This window comes from Coptis chinensis, chromosome 7, assembly GCF_015680905.1.
Source record: "Coptis chinensis isolate HL-2020 chromosome 7, ASM1568090v1, whole genome shotgun sequence".
NCBI lineage: Eukaryota > Viridiplantae > Streptophyta > Magnoliopsida > Ranunculales > Ranunculaceae > Coptis > Coptis chinensis.
The window spans coordinates 73245070-73266877 of record NC_141462.1 but is presented as its reverse complement, the minus strand read 5'-3'; the positions used below and the strand labels follow the sequence as shown (position 1 = coordinate 73266877).

The 21808-nt window shown below is 36.5% G+C and overlaps 1 pseudogene; it reads left to right on the top strand.

Moving 5' to 3' along the window:
• Positions 1 to 9551: 9551 nt before the first annotated feature.
• On the top strand, positions 9552 to 10526 carry LOC147488771 (photosynthetic NDH subunit of subcomplex B 1, chloroplastic pseudogene; annotated as a pseudogene).
• Positions 10527 to 21808: the final 11282 nt, after the last annotated feature.

Sequence of the window (21808 nt, the reverse complement as noted above, 5' to 3'; positions counted from 1 at the left end):
CCAAATGAAATTGAATAAGACATAATATAAAAATTCTACCTTTATTGAATTTAACTAAACAATAACTGAACTCTAAATTAACAACTAAGAATTGAATAACAACTAATAACTGAATTTAGATCTAAGTAATTCAATAAATAATAAAATCGAATTTAACAAGATCTAACTATTTTATTTATCTAATGAATGATAAACAATGATTCAATACTTAATCTAAAACAAGGAATGAAAACTAATTAATAAACTAATTAAAATTCTCAAAACTAGATCTAGAACTAAGGTTTAATGGCTACTCTAATGGCTACTTTCTAACCTAAACTAATTTTTCCTTTAAGAGCTAAGTCTTATGTGTGGAAATGGAGGAGACTAGATCCACATTTTCGTGCATGGGCTGAGGGTCCATGTTTTGGGCCGGAAAATCGAGCCCAAAGCCCAATTTCTTCAGTCCACAGGCCCCTTTTCAGCTAGCTTTGACTTCAACAAAATTTTTGTCTATTTTTGCTCCTTTGATTGGATCAAGGTTTAGACCATTGGAAATCTCTTTTTGAGCCAGTTGTTTTGACATAAGGTACGCCTAATTCCGAGGCCTGAGTCCAAAGATACGATCTTCGAAAGTTCTGCTGACTTTTGTGTTCTATTTTTGCCAGTCTTGGCCTTTAATCCCAGAACTTCTTAGCAACCAATCATTTGCTCCTTTATATCGCCAAAGTGACACATTTCTGCACATAATTGAGTTTCATACCTGAAATACATAAAAACACGTAATTAACATTAACTCTTATTTATTACTCGCATAATTAGTCTAAAAGTATTATTATTAAGGGGTTAAAACTACAGTTTTGGGCTCTTATCACCTCGCTTGCACAACTCAGACAATCCCCTTTAGCTCATATGCCCAAGGCACATATGCCACAATTTTGTGCACTCAGAATTATCACCACATGTACCCACTGCTACATCACCTATCACTGTACTACCCAACAAAATATACAAGTTTTCATATCTTTGACCCTTCATAATGACTAAAGAGCCACTAATGATCTTTAGGACTCCACCATTTCCCACAAACTTGTGGCCTTTGGAATCCAAGGTACTAAGAGAAATGAGGTTCTTCTTTAACTCGGGAACATGCCTCACATCGGTTAAAGTCCTCACCACACCATCAGGCATCTTGACCCGTATAGTTCCAATCTTTATCGTCTTACAAGCAATATCATTACCCATCAAAACGGAACCTCCACTCAAGTTCTTATAGGTAGCAAACAACTTCCTATTTGGACACATGTAGTAGGAACACTCGGAATCAAGAATCCACTTATTGGTCATGTGGTCGTCTTGTGTAGACACCGAAAGACTTACATCATCCCCATCGAAGCCAGAAGCTAGACTTGCTTCACTAACATTCTCATTCTCAAACTTACTACTCATCTTGTTACTCTTTTTCGGGCTAAGAAAATCACATAGATAATGCCCATTTTCCTTACAATTGTAGCACCGTACATGTTTTAAAGGCTTCTTAGAACTACCCTTCCACTTGCTTGTGGAAGTCATCTCATTCGACATCACCCTTGCTATCTTTTCTTGTGCTTCTTTATCAAACTTTTCTCCTTCAAACCTTGTATTTAACATCTTGGGAGCCATTTATACAAGTCACACAAAGCAACCCACAAGTAACTTCACTTGGGAATTTTATCAAACACCTTGTCAACGCAAATTTCGAGCACTATGGTTCTCTCTCTTTTCGAGCACTATGTTCACTCTCTTTTCTTCTTGGTTTAGTTCTTTCACAATCTCTCTCACTTAGAAAAAGATTTCTCTCACAAAGAAAGGTTGAAGATTCATTCTTCTCAACAAAAAAAAAATGATGAAGATTAGGTTAGGTCGTGCTTGGGCTTTGGGGGCGACTTGGGCCTTGGGCTTTTTTCAGGCCCAAAACAACAATAACTATACCATGTTGTTTAGATTCAGCACACACTTGCATTCCAAAAAATTGGACCTACAACTCCACTTTAAAACTCTACTCCACTCCACCATGTGCCTATTGGCACACCATATACAAACATCATACAATCAAGGATTGTTCTTTTAACACTCCTAGTTCACATGCCTTCAACAAGGTTTAAAACATTGATGTCATTGTACACATTGGTTCTGGGGAATCCTATATATGATGGCATTGTAGCGCAAAATATGGGACAATTCACCCCAAATTTCCAAAGAAATGGTAAAATGGTTTGCCTTTCAGTCAGATATGGTTGACATTTTCAGGAAGTACTCACTGAGGTTCTTATATACCTTTTGGGTTTTGAATGCTAAAACACACGCCATAAGCATAGGTTATCACCAATCTGCACTTGCATATGGTGAATTATACTATTAGTATAGATGACTACAAGGAATTTTCAGTAAGATAAACAAATAAATGACTATGAGTCCCACCATGCTTTAACTTTTAATTGTCAAACAAAAAAATAATAATTATAGATATGTTCAAAATTAGAATCATACTAATACTGGGATTCTAATGAAATTAGGAAACCTTTTCTTTCCTTTCTAGCAACTTATATATATACAAAACATACGATCATATTATAGGAAACTTATTCCAAAAATATATTTATTGTTAAGTAAACAAGAAAATCAAATTGATATAACAAATATATCATGAACAAACCTTTAGTTCAACGAATGAACTTAATTTACTAATGATTAAATTCGAGCCTAATGATGATCACTATGTCCTTAAGATAGATTTTCCCCCTCACGGTGCTTGAAGGTTGATGGGAAACTGTCTCCCAAGATAGAACGGATTTCCTTCTATGGAAAGCTAGCACTTCAATTCTACAGAATCAGCGAACACAACATAGTATTTGACTAAGAATAGAAGGAGAAGAGAAAGATCATAAATGTGTGATATGGTGTGTCTTTCTCTCCAAATTCATCCACTATTTATAGGTGAGTGGTGTCTCTTTGAAACAATACAGTGATTCTTGGGAAAAAGTAAGCAACTCTTTGAAAAGTCACATATTTCGAAAGGACACACCATTTTGGCATAAAGCACTGTTTCGAACCAGTGCCTATTTCGAAAGGTCACACCTTTTCGGCATGATGCACTATTTTGAACCAGTGCACATTTCAAAAGGTCGCACCTTTTCAGCATGATGCACTATTTTGAACCAGTGCACATTTCGAAAGGTCACACCTTTTCGGCATAATGCACTGTTTCGAACCAGTGCACCCTTCCGAAAAGGTTTTTCTCACTTTATGTACTGTTCCAAGAGAAACCCATTTCATCTCAAGTGTGGCAACTTGGGAGACAAATTATTCATTCATATCTCAATAGATTTGTGCAAATCTTTTTTTCTAACACATATCTCCCCACCCCCAACGCATATAAAAAACACTGGTAAACTTTTGGTTCTCAATTATTTTTTCTGACATACATGTTGAATCAAATATTACATATCTAATTGAATTCCTCTAAATTTTTTTCATTGCATAAAATAGAAGATATTGAATCAAGGCTACAGAATATTATATATTATAAAATAGAAGATATTGGTTAAGGTAAACAAATTTTTATTTTTACATCTACTTCAATTTTATATATTAGTATTAATAAACATGTTTTCTTTAATCAATGAATTCAACATCAAAAATATATGTTATTGCCTTCTATTAGTTTGTGTTCAAGTAGAGTGAACAAAGGGACTATCATTCCTTGGAAGTCACACAGTATATAAGAATTGAAGAATTGAGTTATGCAAATGCTAGCTTTCTCGACTATCTATGCAAAGAAATTATTGAAACACAACTAATGCAAAATTTTGCAAAAAAACTAAACAAAAATAATTAGTTTAACATGGTTTCAAGCATATTCAACTGAAAAATGAAATGAACCCTCAAGCAAGCATATAGTCCGTTAAATTAACCCTTGAACTAGGGGTGGGCAATGGGCCGGGTCGGGCTAGCCCGGCCCTAAACATTTAAAGCCCTTCAGATATTAGGGCCGGGTCGGCCCGGCCCTAAAGTCAGTATAGGGCCGGGTCGGGCCGGATCATTAAGTCTAAATTCAATTCCGACCCTAGCCCTTTTAAGGGCTTTAGGGTCGGGCTTTAGGGCCGGCCTATATATTTTTTTTTTACTACATCAGTTTTAAAACTCATTTATATTACAAAATGTACAATAATCTACAAACTCAAAGTCCAACCAATCTAGTAATAATCCTGTATAAGTCCAAAAATTTAAAATGCACATCCACAATCTAATGAACTGAAGTACATCGAGAGTTCGGAATTTGTTCTTCCTTGTACTCAAACCTCACTAAAATTATATTTAACATTGAAATACATAGACAAATAATTATATTATCATTTTAAAGGAAGAAGTAATAGATATAAAGAAGAAACATAATAGTTTTGGTTAAGGGTCATGGAAGTTGTTAAACTATTTGTAATATCATAAATTATTTCTATAATAGATTCAAACAAATATAATATTACCTTTCTTCTAATTTAAAAGTGATTCAAGCTTTGTAAATGGAAATGAAAATATTGGCTTTTGAACAAGTGATGGAGAAAGGTTTGAGATTACAAATGTCATTTTTCACACAAAGGGTGTTTTTTGGTTTCTATGTTACAAATGTCTGCTCTGTATTTTGCTTTAATGGTGTGGAAGGAAACCTTTAGTTTTAGACTTGGCTTGGATGTGAATAAAAATATAATTTATAAGAAATAAGTGAGAAAAGAAATTGAGAATAATAAGTTATGGACTTTGACTTGATGATCAAAGGAATAAAGTCTTATTTTTTATTAGGCTAGTGCTCATTGTTCTTCATGGCTGCTAAGTTGACAAGTTTTTGTTATATAAAACAAGTTATTGGAAGTACCCTTGGGTGTAAGTGATAAATTACAAAGGACAATGTTATTTTAATTGAAAATATTTAACAAAGAGTTGGACAATTATGGTATGTGTATTTATAGTGAAAGTATGAAACAGGGCCGGTTAGGGCTTGGTTAGGGTCGGGCCTATGTTTTAGAATCTTAGCCCTAGCCCTGCCCTAGAAGGCATTAGGGTCGGGCCGGCCCGGCCCTAAACTCTGTGAGGGCTTTAGTTGTGAGGGCTTTATAGGGCTTAGGGTCGGGTCGGTCAGGGCCGGGTTAGGGTCGTTAGGGCCAAATTCCCACCCCTACCTTGAACTATGTTAATTTAATCTGATCCATTTTGTGTCTATATTTTCATAGGTCATACACAGTGTTATAGATGGTTAGCGTTGAAGCTCAACTAGAACCGAAATTATATCATTGATTTTGGCCCTGTATATTCTAGCATCGTTTATTCTTTACTAATAACAACACAAACTCCTAGGAAATATGATATACCCCATATGGTAAAATTTTGGTTCTCACTTATTTTCTCATATACATGTTCAATAAAATATTACATATCTAATTGAATTTTTCTAATTTTTTTCCTTGCATACAATAGAAGATATTGAACTTCATTGGATTGTCAATATGGATCTACAAGAAGCATAAGAGGTACAATATTTAATAATAAGTATGTATTAAGTTTTTTTCCTAATGTATATTATATTACTACTATTTGAACACAACACTTTTTCTTGGTTATCTTATGTGAAAACAGAAAAGGATCACTATGGAGATGAGGGAAGGACAATATTTAAGAAGGATTAAAGTGTCATTCAAACCCATGCTGAAAGATATTATGAGACAACTCAATTTGAATCCACCTATTTACGAAAATTATTTGAAGAATGGAATGCATAATGCAAGTGTCCAGGTGAGTAACAATGTAGTTGATAGGGTTATATACTAAAAACATTACTTTTGTATTAACTCTAATTCTTTATATTTTGAATGAGAATCATATGGGCAAATGTAATGAATATTATATATGTTATTAGTTATATGCATGTGTCTAATACTTTATGTTGTAGATGATATGGTGTGTGATGACACACAGAAGATCATATTATCAGTACCTTATAAAGTATAAGTAAATGTTTACAACCTAAATAGATTTGGACAAACCATTGGTACGGTTGTAGTATAATCTGGTATTAGTCTATCTTGACTACAAGATTACACTAGTACACTTTATGTGTATTGAATAGGACCAAGTGAGGTTGTTTATCTTTATATTGACTATATAAGAGAACAAACACCTTTGTTATTATGGATGTTTGTCCTCTTAATCTGGATATAATAACGGGCACTTATATGCATTGTACATTGCTTTAAATCATCAATGAGTGAGATTTATTTGTGAATCAACAAACTCAATGGATTGGGTAATGACATTGTATGTAAGGTGTGTTGTTGATTATAGAAGGAATCCGTGACCTGCAGGAAGTCAGGCTGATGATGTCCCCTTAAGGAGCTCATAAGGATTGTCATGTAAACCCTGCAGGTGGATTTAATCCGACATGACAATGAGGTTGAGTGGTACTACTAAAGGGCATAAGACAATGAGGTTGAGTGGTACTACTAAAGGACATAAGACAATGAGGTTGAGTGGTACTACTAAAGGACATAAAAAGTTGATTAATGTAGTTGTTAGTAACTCGACTTAATCAATGGGCATTCAATATCTTAAACACTAGGAGATCAACAAGCATTTAATATAGAGCCCATAAACGTAACACGTAATTTGGGATTAGGGCGGTAGTGCAACAATGGCCTTTAGTGGAATAAGTCATTTGTTGATGGACTTGGGCCGTGTGTTCTGGGCAAACATGGGAAGCCCAAGCCCGTCAGGAGGCCCAACCCTAATTTCTCCTCATGGTCCCTGTTGTAGCCTATAAATAGAAACCCTTCTCTCCTGGCCGAATTCACTATTCATTGATTGGAAAAAGAGAGGAAAGGAAGAGAGAAAGAAAGGGTTGGTAGATCGTTACCCACACAACCTCCATTCTAAAGATAGGAATACAACAGAAGATCAAAAGATTGCGGATTTCATAGAGCTTGGATTCTCAGAGTTATCTTAGCGATCTAAAAGATATGATTTCTATCCAAAACCGTGAGAACCCCTTATTCCGCTGCGCGTGGGTTTTCGCGGTTTGTAATCATTTGGTGCAACCATAACGGTTCCTACAGTAATGTGTATTACAAATATTAGAGGAGAACCATCACGATCACTCGAAGAGTCTGAAAATAGTGCAGCAAGAAGCGTAATTAGATTCAAACGTAAAATGTATCTTTTCAAAGTTGGTGACTACAATTTGGAGAAGTTGAAAAAATGCCAAAAGTTCGTAAAAGAACAACAAGAAATAATCAAATTTCTCGAGAAATCAATGAATCTCAAACAAATAACAAAGGCAAGTTTTAAATTTAATATTATTTTTCATATAAGGTATATACCACTAACTTCTAAAACTTTAGGTTGGAAGAATTGACGAACATTGCGGAATATCCAATACAGATATTAGAAGTATTAGTTTAGACAATACCAAACTCATGATCAAGGAGAATGAAGAACGGTACTCAAGTCTTAACAGATTCAATAAAAAGGTAAATAAATTCAAAATTCATATTTATTTGGTTTATTTTAATTTGTAAGGGTTTGACTAACTATAAATTGATCTATGAAATTATGCGGTGAAATCAATTTCAAAAACTTATCACTCAAAACTTCAAAGATATGCTGATGTACTACACCAAAATATTAAAGATGGACGACCCAGAATTTCACAACGAAATATAGGGAGAAAATCAATACAGATGTCAAATATCAATTGACGTTCCAATCCGAATGTTTAACATCAAAGACAATCACCAATTCGAAGGAAATTCAACAACAAGTCTAGAAGATTCAGAAAATTCAACATCAAAGAAAGCAATTGATTTTCTGCGCAGTGAGATAGGCTTTGAAGTAGTAGACTATAACTATGAACAAATAGAAGAAATTTGCAACAAACTTGAGATTGCAGAAAAGAACGACGCGCTTAGAAATCAGTGGATACAAATTCAAGAAGAAGAAATTAATAGTCTGAAAGAAGAAATTGAGTATCTAAAGGCAATTATGAAGAGGGAATGGGAAAACAAATAGTAGTTTTTAGAATTAGGTGAGTTATTGTTTTGTTGCTTTAAGTAATTATTTCACTGAACTATCTTTTTGAGTTGAGGTTTTGTAATAATTCTACCTATCTTTGTCGCTATTATGCTTCTTTTTCCACTACTTTTTGTTTTAGTATATCAATACTTTGAATGGATGCATCTACAGTAGTTTAACTGTGAAGACTTCCTAAGGTAGAAATACTTTCTTGAATTTAGTTTGCAATTCCAATATTGTTCTAGCAGTTCTTCTTTTCTCTGTAGGAAATAGTGCAAGTGGAAGTGCTTATAACAAATGAAGGAATCCAGCTACTATTTCTCTCTGTAGGAAATAGTGCAAGTGTATGTGCACAAACCTTTGTTGTTTGCAAAGTTTACTAATTGTAGGTGTACAAAGAGAGGAATAGGACCCTCCAACTCATTAAAGGACAAGTCGACGGAAACATTCACAATGCCAATCTGATCAAGGGAGGAGTAAATTTGGCTAGAGAGCTTATTGTGTGAAAGATCCATAGTTTGTTATCTTATTACAGGGCACTTTGTCAGTATCTCAATGTCATTACGAATCATTCATGTTGTTCAGTAGGGGATGGATCGAACATCTTTTTAATTAATGATCCTTGGATCACTTTAAATAACAAGCTTTTCACTCTGGAAAACTATAAACCCACTGACACTACCCTTCACTCACTTAGAGTTAGCTACATCATCAATCCATTGTCTAAGACATGGAATTTAAATAGGGTTGGAGAATTGTTTCAATCCTTCATTAAACACATCATAAGTCTAATGCATATTAGACCTAATGATTACCAAGATGACCTAATCTGGCTAGGTCATTCAAAAGGCAATTTCACTATTAAAACGGCTTATAACCTTCTCTATAATGAGTTCTCCTATGCTCAGAGTTCTTCACTCAGTTTTAAATCCATTAGAAGAATCTGGCAATTAAGAGTAGATGCAAATCTGCAACTCTTTCTCTAGAAATCTTACATGTACTATCTTCCTATTGGTGGGCATCAATGAGACTTGACATGTTGCTTCTATCAAACGTTTCTTGAGACAGTTATGCACCTCTTCAATGAATATGAGTGCATTAGATGTATGTGGTATGGGTGTATGGTAGCTATAAGAATTGATTCACAATCTTTTGTCAACTGCAGATAGTGGTTAGACTTATTTATCTCTTGGTATAATGATGAGTGGGATGATTTCTGCATGAAAATTGGACGCACAGGAATTATGTTAAATTTGAGAAAGGCTTTGCTTCTCATAAATCTATATGGAAAGTAGATCCTACTATTTGGATTAACACTCTAAATGATTTCATTCAAGATGGAAAGTCAGAAAACAAAAGTGTTGCTATCCAACCAATCCAACCCTCTTCCACACATTCAAATCCAACGTATACTTCACAAATATGAAATAAAGTTTCAAGAGACTATCGGAAAAAATAGAAGCTGAATATTGTCTCCAATGTCTACTTCTTTGCTATACCAACCCATCCCACCTTTTCTCACATCTTCCTCACCTTCAGTTTCCTCATCCCAACTCACCAATCTTTCCTTCTACTTAAATCCATCTACAGAGAAGCATCATTGCCATAAAAGACCAAAAGTAACATTGAACCTCAAGAAAAAGAACTCGTGGCTCGACCCCTATGACTATGGAAAGGACCTTGAAATGGAAAGGGCCTCACTATATTTTGAAGGAAAGCAAGATGAAGATCGAAGGCCACCTGAGAATCCCAACAATCCATATGGCTTCCTCAAGTTCCCCTACAGATACAATGTTGAAATTGCTTCATTGGGATAAAAAATAAGAGATGTATGTAGATGTTGTTGTGTAATATCAGGTGGCATTTATGAAAACCTGCTATTTTTTCCTGTAATTCAATTGATCAAGGACAGGTACCCTGTTGTTCAAGTAGATGTAATAGCATCTCCAAGGGAGGAGTAGACATTTGAGTACAATCAGAGTACGTGCTTTCTTTTTTATTGACAGGGTAGGTACTATGACATGGTCTTATCTACTAAACTAGCGGGAATTGGACATACGACATTCTTATTCATGACTACATCTAACGAGAGAGTCAGTTATATCTATATTCACACCAGATAGTTTGAATCTATCTGATGGAGGGTATAGCATGTGAGTCAAGAATAATCCCAAGGGATGTAAGTCCTACTTTTCTCGATCTTACTGCTAGTGTTCTATCTTATATAGATTAATGTGCTTTATTCATGCAAGTCGGCTCAGATGCTCGATTGGTGGGGCAGACCACGTAATAAAGTAGCAAGGCATCTAGTGCCACCATTGAAAGTTTCAATATCAAGGAAGCTAAAGGATGTTGTGGAAATGAAGTACAAGACTTCAAGTGCACATAAAGGAAAATATATTGTCGTGCATGGTATATAATCTGATTCCCAGGCCTACTTACAATTGGTTTAGCCCAATAATAAAAACCCTTGCCTATGGAGTTGGTCTGTTCCAAGAAATAATCTGACTTAACTGGATTCCCACCACCATAATGACTTCTTCAACCTAAAGAATCCTATTATTACTGAACTTCCTAAACAAACCTATCTATATACAAAACTAACGATCTGCCTAACACAAAACAAAAACACTAATTATGGATATATATACAAAATAAGAATCCTATTAATACTGAACTTCTAATGACATAAGAAAACCTAATCAATTAACCTAAACAAACCTATATATATACAAAACCAACGATCTGCCTAACATAAAACAAAAAACACAGGTAAACTTTCAGTTTTTTTTTTTATATTCTGATTTACATGTTGAATTCAATACATTAGTTTTACATATATAACTGAGTTCTTTTTCTTTTCTTTATTACATACAATAGAAGATATTCAATCAAGGCTTCAGAAAGAGTTAAAAAAAATGGATAAGAAAAATGGTTCTCTAATGCATTTGTAAGCAAATCCAACTATCACACCTACCCCAGGGCATGACAACTCAGTTAAACAACAAACAAAAATAAATAACCTTCGGTTAATCAAGATCATGCACACATATCAGAACACCACCCAAGGAGCACTTGAAGAACTACTCTAACCATCTTCAAGAAGTTAATCAAAACTGGTATCTAAAATATAATCTATATTAAAGCATAGTACATATGAGGTGGGCAGTTTCTTTCCTATGTGACAATTTCCTAGCACTTAGATTACTTAACAATATGATTACGAATGATATTAACCGAAATTGAGTTACTGGCTAAAATGATTCATGGGCGTGGAGGGTTCTCTTACATTCTTACTAGCAAAAGTTGTGTGATTATTATTGACTTTGACGTAGCAGTAGAAGTTTTTACTAATTGATTCCGTTTAATTGGTTATCTCAAAAAAATGCTTGGCATGCAACATTAGAACGCAACAACACTAGCTAGAAGACTATTAGGCAGACGTACGTTAGAGATAATATACCAAAATCGGCACCTGACTTCATACACAACAGTGAATCATGAAATAATGGAATATAGTACATCAAACCAAGTCCCTCCTTGATCGAGATACCTTTGTGAAAACAACACATACAAGAAACAACATGGCCGGAGGCAGACTCACCTATGTGGAAATTAGCCACAAGCTAGACCCACATTCACCATGCATCAACACTGCATATGAAATTATTGTGCGACAATGTTGTGGCTAGAAGTAACTTGGACTGGAATGCTTTCGAAAACGTGTACATAATACATTACTTGGCTTAATATGGCAGATGCTCTAAACACCCAACAAAAATTAGTGAAAATATGAAATGGAAAAATCTACAGGTAGACAAACCGCTAGGAATCTCACAAACAATAGAAGTCCTACATACATAAATTAATGGTGACAGGCCTACTAGGCCAAGTACTACACCATACGGTTGGAATATTTATATATACATATTTTCAATTGAACTACAAGGGAGCTCAAGTAGAAACCCCACTGGAGTACGAATGAATGCCAACTTTTTATAATGCCATACACTCATGAGTCATGACTTTAAAGACACTATTGACAGCTTAAGCATATAAGAACATGGTTCATGATAAGCAGGTTCACTTTATATTTTTGTTATATTTGTATGATCCTGTTCATTGCATTATAATACTACTTGATGAGATTTTTTTCAGTTGCACCTCTAACATTATATTAGGAAGACTTGGGAGCTTATCCAAAAGGTTGTGGAATATTTATTATTTCTGATCTTTTTATTTGTTGCCTTACATTCAAACAGACATAGAAGCTAATGGGTAGTGAATAACAGATGTGGATGAAGTTAACCAAAGGAGAAGACTGAGGGAACCCAAAGCAACACTCAGAGGCTAGGACTCGGCATTCGAGGCAGAATGGTTTCGATACTTGATGGCTTTTCAAGCTCAAATAATTATGGCTTTGGAGGAATAACAAGACGGGTAATTTTTAATGTCCAGCTTACTTACACTCCATTATAGTAGCGATCGACATCAGGAATTGATAGCCATATGAAGATGGATTGGAAAGTTATGTTAATTTTATTTTGAGCAAATTTTTTTTTATGATCACCGTAAAATTTCAAAATTACCTAAGAATGCCTTTCTGTTATACGATGTTGAAAATTTTATTAAGTCTAATCAAAGAAAAACATACAAACTCAAGGAATAAACTAATTAATTATACTATAAACAAAGCAAAAAAATTATATGATAAAAAACAATTACCTATCAACAACTTTTATTGCTAAATTATTCTTTGTCTTTTTTTAGTATTCACATTCTGACCACTTGAACTTCCTTCATCATAAAGTTCTTGAATGCTCTTCGTTTCTTGAAAGTTGTTAAGGTTAAGAAAATTAAAAACAAAAAAAAAACAATACATATACATACTAAAACGGTTAATTACCTAGAAGAATATTTGATGCAATAATGGAATAATTGCAATGTATTTCATGTTATACATAGAAAAACTTTGGTAGGGCCTTAGATGCACATAAACTTATTGTAATACCAGTTTAGATGTAATTACTTATCCCATTGTGGTTGATGGGCTGGGTAAGGAGGGATGACATAGCATTTTATTAAGCTTTGATAGGACGCCCACTGTGTTTAGGCATATAACTCCCCAGAAAATCTATCATAGTTATAACATGGTTCAGAACATAAGATGCAAACGTAGATTCTCTTTATTGTTATTTTTTACAAATTACTATTAGATTCTCTTAGATTCTAATACAACATAACTAATACCCCATTCATATAACAGAGGTATTTAATTTTCATGCTGGGTTCTATTGTTTAGATTACTCTTTCTGTTTTCATAGAAATTCGACTTTACATGTGAAATGATGTCATGACCTTAAATAAAACAAACAAAAAATGGCTACATTAAAAAAGACTCAAATGCAAAAACATTAACGTAAAAAAATACATGATCTTTGATCCTTTGACTGTTTTCTTTTTGGTCGGACAGTCGTTGTCACTGCTAATGATAATTAGATCATTAATACTGTAGGGGATTTTCCGAGTATCCCACAATCTTCTGCTGATGTCTTCACACCGTGTTCTAGTTCAAAGCATATCTCCCGAAACCAATAGGAGTGTTTGATAATATAGACTGAACCACGAAGTGGCTGCCTATGTATCCTCTTTTAGGAATCAAGTCTGTCGTAGTTCTTTATGGGGATGAATAGCATACTGAGTGGGGAAGAAGAGATGACCAGAAGTCGGCCTCCAGAGAGCCGCCTCTATCTCTTGGCCATTAGGGATCTGTCCCATTTTCCCATACTGCTGCCTCCTATATATAGTGACTTGTGGAAGGCCCTAGAATAAGGTTTCCTTGGCTACCAAGAAACCATCCTCTCACTAGGGTTTCCTCTTTTCTTGTCAAGATAGGATCAACATCAGAATAGAAGTTATCACATAGAAGGAGACATAGTTGGACTAGGTTTCCATAATAAGCCTTTAGACCTAGAAGTCTACTATAAATGGAACACCTATTCTAAACATGTCCAAGAGTCCTTCTAATACTAAAATACAGCTGTACAAGGTCATCATCCAGTTCTGGACCAATTCCGGAACTGACCTGCCCAGTTCCTGAACTACTTCGCAAAACTGACTAGTCAAACTAAAGGAACTGTCTTGGACTCGTAGGAATTGATCAAAACTGACCAAATCAGTTCTAAAGCCATTATCTTATGCTCTATTCTCTTTCTAATAATGATCATTCGGTGTAATCTCACTCCACCACGTGTCTTTAGGACACTGACGGAATATTACTACTACAGATGTCGCCTCTCCTGTCAAGAGTCAGCTGACACTACTGAGGTGTGACTCTTGGTAGGAGATCTCCTGTGAATTCTGTGTTTCACCTCAGAACTTTACTTTGATGTTATCTTGATCTCCAACAATAACTAGTATGAATTCTGAGTGAATACGTGTTTACTAACACTTTTAGTGCTCATATGAGATGAACTACAATCCACTCGTGGACTGAGCTCTAACTCTTTGAGCGAGAAGTTCTCTGAAGTTGCCCATTAACTTAGTGTCTATGCTCAGACTAAACTGTTTAAACAGCTTATTGATACACTCGCGACTCCATATTTCAATCGGATATACCGGATTGAGCACTTAAGTTCACTTTAGTTTGCTTTTCAGTTCATGTCTATATATACATGGACTGAAACCAAAAAACTTTACCAACTTCAAACCTTTGAGTCCAAATGCCTCTGATCCATAGTTTATTTGGAATAACTAAGTATTAGTGAAGTGTAAAAGAAACAATGTGTTCTACCTTAGTCGTGTAGAAGCCTCTGCCGGATCAGTTCATGAGACCAGTAGATCATCAAAAGAGACTAATCATAGGCAAAAGTAATCTATCTTAGTAATGTAGGTGCATCTCATGAACGATTTGACCACCAATTATACTAACCATAGAGTTGAGTGTCATCAGAAAACCAGTGTCTTAAACTAAAGGAATTTGTACGCACAACACTTTTTAGAAAATTAGTACATCAAAGAAGATAAGAGACCAATAGTCAGTGGTTTTATAATTTTGAACTTTGTAGCTCATTTATGCATGCATTTGAACAATTCCGTTGTTATACGACATAACATGGACTAATATGCATATTCTACCTCTGATCCCCCCAAAGTTTATTTGGAACAATATAGGTAACCCTAAAAGGCTGAACTGGTAAAACAGAGGCATAACCAGAATCTGATCAGAACATTATGGGAGCCATCATGTTTAACCATAGTGGTGTTTAACCATAGTGGAGATCACGATCGTAGGAGAGAAATGACATCAGATATGATCTCTATACGATGGTATCTCGGTTCCTTGAGCACGACACTGTGTTCAATAACGATAGGTCCTGTTTATTTAAAAAATAAATAGGTTATCGCTAGAATAACAGTAGGGGAGTCTTCCTCAGCACAATCATGCCGACAGAAGTCCAGGCCAGTGATCGTGTGCTAGGATTTGGATCCAACCCAAATCTTCCTAGCAACCCCGGTGGTGATGTCATGGGAACATAAGGAATTGGCATACAACTCAGGTCCCCAGGAACATTATCTCTAGTTCCAAGTCAAAATGGCATACAATTTACTGAACAAATAATGTGGTCATTTTCCCTATAGGATTAACCCATCGAGGATGACACTATTTACTAAGTCAAGAGAGGCAGAGTCTTCTTCAGCATAGTTATGCCGACACAGGTCCAGGATACAACTGTGTGCTAGGTTTTGGATCCAACCCGAAACTTCCTAGCAACTCCTTGGGTGATGTATGGAGTACTAATTGAAGTCTCATTACTTCGTTCGCCTAGAAATACTATCTTTAGTTCCAAGTTGAACTAGCATATAGTTCATTAAACAGATAATGATGGTTGCTTTCCTAAAGGCTCAACCCATCAAGGATTCTAAGTCCTAGATCGAACTGTCATACAGTTCATCGAACAAACGCTGGTGATTGCCCTTCCTAGAAGTGCAATCCATCAAGAATTTGAGCATCCAGATCCAGGTCGAACTGGCGTACAATTCACCGATCCAATGCTACTGAGCATGTCAGATCCAGGTCAAATTGGTATGCAGTTTACTGATCCAATGCTAGTGAGCATGTCAGATCCAGGTCGAACTGGTATGCAGTTCACCGATCCAATTCTAGTGAGAATGTCAAATCCAGGTCAAACTGGTATGCAGTTCACCAATCTAATGCTAGTGAGCATGTCAGATCCAGGTCAAACTGGTATGCAGTTCACCGATCCAATGCTAGTGAGCATGTCAGATCCAGGTCGAACTGGTATGCAGTTCACCAATCCAATGCTAGTGAGTATGCCATATCCAGGTCGAACTGGTATGATGTTCACCGATCCAATGCTAGTGAGCATGTCAGATCCAGGTCGAACTAGCATGCAGTTCACCGATCCAATGCTAGTGAGCATGTCAGGTCCAGGTCGAACTGGCATGCAGTTCACCGATCTAATGCTAGTGAGCATGTCAGATCCAGGTAGAACTGGTATGCAGTCATCGATCTAATGCTAGTGAGCATGTCGGATCCAGGTCGAAATGACATGCAGTTCACCAATCGAATGCTAGTGAACATGTCAGATCCAGGTCGAACTGGCATGCAATTCACTGATCCAATGCTAGTGGTCATGTCAGGTCCAAGTTGAACTGGCATGTAGGTCACCGATCCAATGCTAGTGAGCATGTCTGATCCAGGTCGAACTGTTGTGCAGTTCACCGATCCAATGCTAGTGATTACCCTTCCTGCAGGCGCACTCCATCGAGTATCTTATCTAGAACTTAATATAAACATTGGAGTCAATTTTTCATGTGACCAACCATGTTCAATTAATTCCTAATGTCACGCATCGCATGCTTTTAGAGTTAGAATCTTCACTGGTCGGTCGAAGGAAAACTTATGCAAAGTTGTAAGCGACGACGTTAAGAATCCTGTCAAAAACAAAATTGTAAGCAACAATGATAAGATACACACTTACCCCCAGTTGTTCTTAGGCCGAGCGGAGGTGAAGTTGTCTATTATGGCTAGGCGGATAGTATAGAAAATGCCCCCATTCAATAAGAAGTCAAGAAGCGAAAACAAGAAGTTCCATCATAATTCTCGACTCTTAAGAACATAGATTAGAGTTGGTTTGCAGCCTCAGTACAATAGGTAGGCAACTATTCGCCTTTGTGAGTATTATAACCAACTTCATACTAGGAACAAATGGCTTGCAGCTTCGATCTCGATAGAGAAAGAGGTGCCCGTATCCGTGAGATGTGTCAAAACTGGCTAGACTCCTAGTTTTCTTCACACTCATCTAAACATCTAGATCTCTGTACTAGCTGCAAAAGAACAAGACATTTTTCCATATACCAATGGAAAGGTTCTGAGTCTATCTTCTAAAACATTCAACAGCTTGCATACCCAACCTTAAGGGAGGACATTATACATGTTCCTCCACAAAACTACCAATTTGTGACTTCCGTCCAAAGATATAAGTTACTGAACCAAATGCATAAGATCCAAGTGTAGTGCCTCATATCACCAGAAAGACACTATAATCTAGTTTCCAACACAAGAAACGGTGTGCAAAACCAACCTGCAGAGAGAAATTGATGCCCGTTTCTCTGTCTCATGCCGAAACTGTCAAGATTAAAACTTCAGTCTGCAGTGCCCAAAAGATTTAAGCTCCTGTGCAAACTGGTAGAGAAGTGGACGCTGCACCATATACCATGAAGGAGCTAGCAGAATCTTCTTCCAATCCCAAAAAATTACTTGCAAAACCGAGCTTTGTACAAAAAGATATCGCACTTTTGCTAGCGCTTGTCGAAATTAAGTGCATGAGCTCCATTTCAATCAAGAAATTCAAAGTTCACCATGAGCTCTTAACTGAATAGAGTGGTTGCACCACCCCCTGAGTGATATAATGCTCTTGGTGTCATACTAAAACATGGCAAAGATGACAAACCTGCATGATCATCTTTAGAAACCCCTTTCTGGCAGTTCCTTACAATGTCTTACTTTTGATAAGGTGAAACTCATCTACCCCATCACTGAAATCTCGAATTCCATAGGTCGTTGACAAATCACCATACTAAATCAAATACCATGTTGGCATGGCGGGACTGCATCAGTCCCCCGCCAAACACTGAAGTAAAGATGCCTCCAAGATTGGAAGTGGTCGAAAGACCATCCCCATTGTAGCAAGACCAACGAACTAGCTAGAGTCATTGTAGCATACTGCTCCAAGTTGTCGTCACAATTGTAGATGATATAAACATATTATTAATGTGTGGATGGAAAACAAGTGCCCCTCTCCCCACCAATTAATGATGTCCAGAAACTAAGTTGTAGCCAATGTTGGAAGTGATTGGACTACCATGCCCATTGTGGCAATACCACTAAACCAAATTCCACACAAAAAGTTTTGTTTTGTGTAAACACAGCAACACCATGTGTTGTACAGGCTCAGAGTTCAATTTGTCTTGGACGTCACCATTCCTTTTTCAAACTGAATACGAACTTATTAATCTCTATCATCACATACATAACAAACATCTATCTATTTTGTGCACTGATTTTCATGGGTCATGATATCCTAGGAATGAGAAGAACTTGTCCCTTGCCAGAATCGGAAATGGTTGAACAACCACCCCCGGTGTAGCATAGAGCTAGAAACTCAATACATCTCTGAAACTGCTACTAACACTTCCCGATTAGAATGGATGACTTCAACCACGAGCTCAATCTCATGAAAGCTATCATGTTTTGATATAACTGAAGTAATCTACCAAAAATCTAGCCCAAATCGGACTCAGATTTACTTCCAAAATGGTAAAAAGGAAAGAAAATCTAAAAATGATGAATTTGGAAGGAAAAACAGTGGATTTTGACCTAAAAAATGGCTACCACGGAGCATAGCTAAGTGGTGACAGAGTGTGCGCCGTCAAGATCTTTCTGAATTGGAGTCACAAGAGTGATTCTGACAACCATAGCCAAAGTTATGGCCAAAATACCAAAACTCATCTCAACTTACCCCAATTAGAAAAATATCACGTGTCTAGACTACACCGGTCCCCCACCAAACATTGGATAGAACTTGAGTTACCGTAGGATAGGCAGTGGTCTGGCAACCACCCCCCTGTGTGGTACTACCACTCAACCAGCTCTTATACATGAAAATCTTGGAAGGCTTCTTCAGCACAAGCCACCTCTATCACCAGGTTGTACAAACCATGAGGTTAGGAAAGGCTCATTTCCATTTCCACTCCATTCTCGAGCATTACCACAAGTAGGAACTGTTCACAAACTGAACCATGCTTCCTTAAGTAGAATAACTCGATACTTTTACTCTGAAGAATTGATACCAATTGAAAGGTGAAGCTCGACTTTAAACCAATCAAGTGTTAAACCCCTCGATGGCTAACGAGTTTACCAGATTGATGTATCATATAGGTGTGGCTAGACTGCACAAGTCTCCCACCGAACATTGACGTGAGGACGTCTCTAAGATTGGAAGTGGCCGAAAGACCACCGCCATGTGATTTCAAAGATTCGTGATCGTTTTTTATACGAATAAACGATGTAACAGAGAAATTTTCAAATCGTAGATCATAGATTATTAAACCTAAACAGATCTAAAGCAGCACCATAAATAACCAAAAGGTGAAACTTCATCCAGCAAGATTTGGAATTTCCGATCACAACCGTTTTTACATTGGGATCAGACAAAGAAATTTAAATCAAGCATACAGATTTCTGACTTCTCACATCAAGAATTTAAATCTCATGCTCAGCTATACTAACTAATAGCAAGAAGATGGGGCTGGACAATCAGTGTCCACCACCAAACTACTGCCTAAAGAAAGCGAATAAGCTTACCTCCAATACATGTTTTCTCTATCAAGTGAAACACCGACAGGTACTGAGCAAGCAAAAGCCTTACTGCAGACAAAGAGCGTGACCATGGTTGCCTAAAACCTTGCCGCCACACTTAGTGTAAACATAATTGTAACCAAAAGCTCTTCATCAAGATTGCTTCGGTGTGGCCTAGCGTCAACAACGCGGAACTTGAAATAGAAATAGTGAAAGCAAAAAATAGTGGCTGCGATACAAATATCAAATCTTAACAAATCTGTTTTCTTAAGAATCTGATGCACACCACTACTTAATACTTGAATAACAATATTTTCAGCGAAAACATTCACCAAAAATTGTCGATTAACGCTTCAAACAAGAAAATCACAAATATCTTCTCGTCCCCACAGACGGCGCCATTAGAGGTAGGGGATTTTCCGAGTATCCCACAATCTTTTGTTGATGTCTTCACACCGTGTTCTAGTTCAAAGCGTATCTCTCGAAACCAATAGGAGTGTTTGATAATAAAGACTGAACCACAAAGTGGCTGCCTATGTATCCTCTTTCAGGAATCAAGTCTGTCGTAGTTCTTTATGGGGTTGAATAACATACTGAGTGGGGAAGAAGAGATGATCAGAAGTCGGCCTCTAGAGAGCTGCCTCTATCTCTTGGCCACTAAGAATATGTCCCCTATTCCCATACTGCTACCTCCTATATTACTTATGGAAGGCCCTAGAATAAGGGTTCCTTGGTTACCAAGAAACCATCCTCTCGCTAGGGTTTCCTCTTTTCTTGTCAAGATAGGATCAACATTAGAATAGAAGTTATCACATCAAAGGAGACATAGTTGGACTAGGTTTCCATAATAAGCCTTTAGACCTAGAAGTTTGCTATAAATGGAACACATATTCTAAACACGTCCAAGAGTCCTTCCAATACTGAAATACAGTTGTACAAGGTCGTCATCCAGTTCTAGACCAATTCTGGAACTGACCTACCTAGTTCCCGAACTACTTCGCGGAACTGACTAGTCAAACTAAAGGAACTGTCTTGAACTCGTAGGAATTGACCAGAACTGACCAAATCAGTTCTAGAGCCATTATCTTATGCTCTATTCTCTTTCTAATAATGATCATTCGGTGTAATCTCACTCCACCACGTGTCTTTAGGACACTAACGGAATATTAACCCTACAAATACCCTCTACAATATCATCATCAGCACTACTGTCTAAACCTTTCATGTTCTTAACTTTGGTTTTCACTTCCCTAGAACAACCCGATATATCTCCCTTCTTGGTAATAAAATGATTCTTCCAATTTTCCATATATTGAACACATTTAGCTGCTGTTTTTTTTTTTTTTTTTTTTTGCCATATGACGACTTGCAATTTCCCTTAAAATAACTAAATCATCTTCACGATAACCCAAACAACCAGAATCAATTAAACTTACTAAACTACAAGCACATATCCTTCAAAACAAAGTAAACAAATTAAATTAGACAAAATATTAGTTAAATGTAATTTGGTGTAATGATAAGGAACAACATTATTAACTATTTATAGGTAAAATAGGTACACTTAGACTTGATAATTATTTTATATACACATGAACGCAGAACCATATTACACACGCTGAGATGAACTTCAAGATACTCAATGGGTGCATCCTAAATGGTAAAGACATATAATCCACCTTTAAATAGACTTAGAAGTTAAAGAGATGTCTGATAGAGAGTGTCAATAATCTCCATTATAGAAGACTATACTCTATCCGGACTCATCTTCATGTAGTTTAGAACACCCAAGTCCCTAACACATGCACATCTATAACTCAGTCTATTTTGTCTCTTAAGTATCTTAAGCAA